The 5244-nt window shown below is 31.6% G+C and overlaps 1 long non-coding RNA gene across 1 annotated transcript; it reads right to left on the bottom strand.

Annotated features, from left to right (window-relative positions):
* Nucleotides 1–1878: 1878 nt before the first annotated feature.
* LOC108201964 (uncharacterized) lies at nt 1879–3727 on the bottom strand. Its single transcript, XR_001802977.2, has 3 exons — nt 3609–3727; nt 2766–3478; nt 1879–2363 (listed from the first exon to the last, which is right to left on the bottom strand). It is a non-coding gene; the product is annotated as an uncharacterized LOC108201964 (long non-coding RNA).
* Nucleotides 3728–5244: the final 1517 nt, after the last annotated feature.

Below are 5244 nucleotides of genomic sequence, written 5' to 3'. Positions count from 1 at the left end.
CATTAATGGCATGACTTTATGTGCAAAATTATGAAAACGTTTTTTAAGATAGTATCAAGGATGTGGGCAATACAATTTATCTTATATTTAACAAAATAATTATTTATTTTTGTCACATATCATTAATGTAATTTCATTTTGACATTTATTCCTATACTATCAACTTTTGTTAGTTTTACAAAATATCTTTTCATGAGATCTCTGTCATGAAGTGTAAAAGGGTTTTTTCTAATATTGACGGGCTTAAAACCTTTCTATTTAATCAAACAAAAAATGGCACGGTAAAGTAGAATATAAAAGAAAACAACTTCTCCCAGTTTCCCAAGATCCTCATTTGTAAAAATCTAATGAAAGAATGAAATCCTTTGATGCATGATACAAGACACTACATAATTTCCTTTTGCTTGACTTATCTTAGCAGAATAAAGATTTATGTGGCAATGAGTGCCTTGGGTATTCTTGACTTATCTATGTAGGATGAAAAATTATGTTACATTGTGCCACTTGATTGATGATTGGTGTCTTGTAGTGTCATACAATGTAAGACACCATTGAGTTTTTATGATGCATGATCACAAGACATGATATGATTCGATTCAATGTATTTAAGTTACGTATATTGAATAAGCAATTATATTACATGATGTAGTAGATTTTGTTGGAAATTAGTCTAAACTTGTTTTTAAAATATTATTAAGCAGTATTGTAGTGTCATAGAGTAGTGGACGGTTTCCAGCAGTTGTTTGAGTTGTGGAGTGTTTGTTGGATGCAGGTAGTAGTTCCTAGTTTATAGGCATTATCTCTGATGTAGTTGATATATATTTCACTCGTTGAGCAGCAATAAGAGAAAGCTAGTTTCTCCTGTATATTCACTCTTCCGCTAATATCTTATAAACCTTAATGCTTCACTTGGTATCAGAGCCTGGTGTTGAGGTTTTGTACGCCTAAATATCAACCCAGACACACAAACATAACCATGGAAATACCCAAGAAAAAATAAGGCCATGTGGGTTTAAGCTATCCGATGCGAACGAAAAGTAATTATACAGCATGGTCCCTGAAAATGAAGTTTTCATCATAAAGGCGCAAGGTGTTTGGGGTGCGAGCGAAGGAGACCCAAAGATTGCTGTTGATGAGAGGACGGTACAGATAGCTCTTGCAGCTATATAGAAAGGTGTGCCATAAGATGTACTGCTGACTATTGCTGAGAAAGATAGCGCAAAGGAAGCTTGGGAAGCCATTAAAACGATGAGTGTAGGGGCAGAACGAGTGAAGGAGGCTAAGGTACAAACGTTAAAGGGAGAGTTTGAGTCTCTTACCATGAAGGAGACAAATAACATCGATGATTTTTTTATGAAGCTGAGCGGGATAGCAACCAACATACGGGTTTTTGAAGAAGTCACTACAACAAAAACAGCATCAGACAACGGTTTTTGCCCGTTGTCTGATGCCCAAGAAAACCGTGGTCTATTGAGATGCCGTCTGATACGCACCTCAGACAACGGTACGTACCGTTGTGTGAGATAAAGAAACACAACGGCTTATAGTTAACAGCATGTTGTGTTACACCCAGAAACAACAACAGAACCATTTAAAAAGTGTTGTTATAAGCATTTCATAACAATAGTCATATTTGGGATTTGTGTTGTTAGTGGGACTATCCACAACATTTTAAGTGGTTAGATTTACTTGTTGGTAAGAGTATCAGACAATGGTTTAGATTTAGACAATAGGTTGTTTGTAGATTTTGAGACAACGGTTTTCTTTTCCTTTTTCTTTTGTGTTTAATTATGTCAGACAATGGTTTCTTATTTGCCAGTTTGTTGTCTTTTACATATTTGGACAATTATTTCTATTTCATTGTGAGCTTCTTTATGAATTCTCTGAATAATTCTCTATATCATTTATAATAAACAAAAGTTCTGTAAAATGTTACAAACATATAAGCTTTGTTCATCTCTAAGTTGCTTAGGAAACTCTACATCAAATTTAACTATCAGGTTACCCTTCATCAAGTTCTTCAACCTTTGGCATGCCGTGCCCTGCTACTATCTTCTCATACTCGGGATATATCACATCTTCCATTATTATCATCATCTTCTCTCCACCTAAAAAGACACTGAAAGTCTGCAACCAATGAGCGCTTCTACCTGGGGAATTTCTATTTCGAATACCAAATTATTGCCATCTTTCCTGAAGAAATCAAAGGTTGTTGTTCTCTGCAATCGCGAATATAACGTCTCATGTTTCACGTCCTGGTATCTCATTCCCCAGCCCTCAAAACTAATCTTTGTGCCATTTTTCTATCCGGGCTTCACTTTTGTTGTGAGCACTTCATCAATGACAATGACTATGCAATGCATCTGGATAAGAAACATAAAAAACATTAAACATTAATATCAATGACAATGTTGGAGGGGCAGAAACAAAAATATTCTCTAGGAGGTATTAGTCGGTCACTGGTAGCATATTACATGGAATTAACAAATACTATCAAGGTGGATTCATGATTCCTACGGGTATTAACTTCCAGGATTTCCCGGAAATGAATTAGATGTCTCTATAAATTGTAAAGACTTCCAAGGTCCAATTTAAAACACACACAACTTGGTTTCCCCTGCAAATACAGTAGGTTTTAAACCTAAAAGATTTGCTCATCATCACTATGAATTATGTAGTAAGTGGCTAAAATGTTCTACAATCACAAGTCTGCAAGGATTATACATAAATCATTAAATGGGGAATGCATTGTTAAACAGACATACCTCTCTCATCATTTAACATGAAGTCCAATGCACTAAGAACACCAACAAGATACCTGCTGTCGAAGTCCCAAAATCAGGATGAGCTGGGTTATGAATAAATAGAATAAGGTAAAGAAAAATGAATCATATCAAATCAAACGGTACCACTACATTTTCTTCTATCTCACTCAATTATATATTATGTCCACATATCTGCCTGTACTTGGACCAAGACACTGTATTTCTCTATCAGATGATTCATATCCAAATGGAACTATTAGTATGTTGTATCCAAGATATATGTAAAGTATTCAATCAAAACTCAGAGCACTTGACAAATCTCGTCAGATGGCAACCAGTAATCAACACAACTCTTAAGCAATCCACATTTCACTCAACAAAAAAATCATCTTGCAACCCCATCTAATTAATAACAACTATACAAGATTTGGGCATAATTGCTCATACACAAAAACACAAAATCTAACAAATTAGTGACTAACAAAAAGCAATCTACTCCCCAACAATATAATTAAATCCATAATATACCCACTAAAGAAAATACCTAAATGAGATAATCGAATGTAAAATTATAAAAAAATTACCAAAAAGATGATACCAACTATAGATTCAGATGTAGAGAAGTGTTTGGTCTCATGGGATGACCCGTATATACCACTCAAAGATGTTTGGGCGACCGAGGAAACTCTAATGGTGGTCCAAACTCAGCTTGCCTAGTAAAAACCAATTAAACATGAGATTTAGGGATAGAGATAGAGATTATTGAATACCCAAATCAAAGAGCAAATAAACCAATTTATGGAAATAGAGACAGAAATGAAAGAGACAAAGATGAATGAATACCTAGATCTCGGGTTCATGTTCTGTATTTGTTGGTGCTAGGCGGCTGTTCTTGTTTAGAGATAAGGGGAAAGTGAATTTAAACAAGCGGCAGTGAAACAAGGGGGTTATAAGGAGGGAAATGAAATGTTGATAAGGGGGGAAATGAATTAGAAGCGGAAAGTAAATTTTGGATAAATTTATTTTTTAAATAATCAAATACAGAAAGGACAACACCGTCAAACTCGTCTATTTTGGATTATCTCCATAAAAAATAATTTATTAATTTATTTAAAAGTATATTTTTACATAGTTGGTTAGTATTTCTATCAGAAATATTTATATTAATATATTATGTAGTTGAAATTTAAAAAAAATGAATTTTTTAAAGTATTTATATATAGTTGATTATACAAATATCATAAGAAACAGATGCCTAAATGTATAATAATTTAATGATATAAAAATTAAATATTTTATAATTATTTTATACGATCTATTAACAAAAATATAGTAGGATTATTGTGTCTAGCAAACAAAATAATTGATCCTAGTAATTGTTGATGTAGAAATATATTAATATATTTATACTAATATATTGTGTAGTTGAATTTTGAAAAAAAAAATAAGTATTTATTTAAAATTGATTATCAAAATATCATAAAAATAGAATTTTAAATATAAAATAATTTAGTGATATAAATTACATATTTTATAATTATCTTATTTCAAGAGTTAAAAATTCTGGTATCCTTGATCAATTCTTATTGTAAAAAGGTATTTTTTGTCCTGTAGTGTCTAACACACAACAGTTTTTATACGCGCGTATGTTGTATCATTGAAAATGACACAACTGTCACGGAAGTTATACCGTTGTAAGATAATCCATTGTCTAAATTAGGCTCAAACAACGTGTAAGGGAAAACCCGTTGTATAAAAGTAGTGTAGACAACGGTTTGTGGGAGGGAAACCGTTGTATAATAATTTTTCATTTTTATGAGTTAAAATTTTGCATTTCCTCGATCAATTCTTGTTTTTGTACTCTTTGTATTAAAAAATATATTTATATTATGCATATATGCAAATATGTATTGTTCATTTGTAATACCAAGACAATTTTGTACTTCGGACGTAAGTATTAGTATGTATTTTATGTTTACAATTTATAAAGTATTGGATGAAAACTTTGTTATGTATAAGATGAGCATAATATTAATTTTTAAATATTTTTTTCGATGATCTAACCGTACGGATGTCGAGAACTAACAATATTAGTCATGTATAAAAAAAATCTAAATTTTTTATATTTATTTTGTATGTTTTTTTAACATTACTTGTTAATTGTAAATTTTGTCTTATTATAAAAAGGTATTTTTTGTCCTGTAGTGTCTAACACACAACAGTTTTTATAAGCATCTAAGTTGTATCATTGAAAATGACACAACGATTTATGGGAAGAAAACCGTTGTATAATAAACTTGCATTTTTATGAGTTAAAAATTCGCATTTGCTTGATCAATACTTGATCTAATGCTAGAAAAGCCTATGACTACTAAGAAAATGAATATATTTTTATAACTTTGGTTAGGACTTTTGAATGTTTGCACTTTTTTATGTACATTTATTTTCTTATAAGTCATTCAGTCAGACAACGTTTTAC

The sequence above is a fragment of the Daucus carota genome, chromosome 9 (assembly GCF_001625215.2).
Source record: "Daucus carota subsp. sativus chromosome 9, DH1 v3.0, whole genome shotgun sequence".
Taxonomy (NCBI): Eukaryota; Viridiplantae; Streptophyta; class Magnoliopsida; order Apiales; family Apiaceae; genus Daucus; species Daucus carota.
This window is presented reverse-complemented; position numbering and strand designations above follow the sequence as displayed.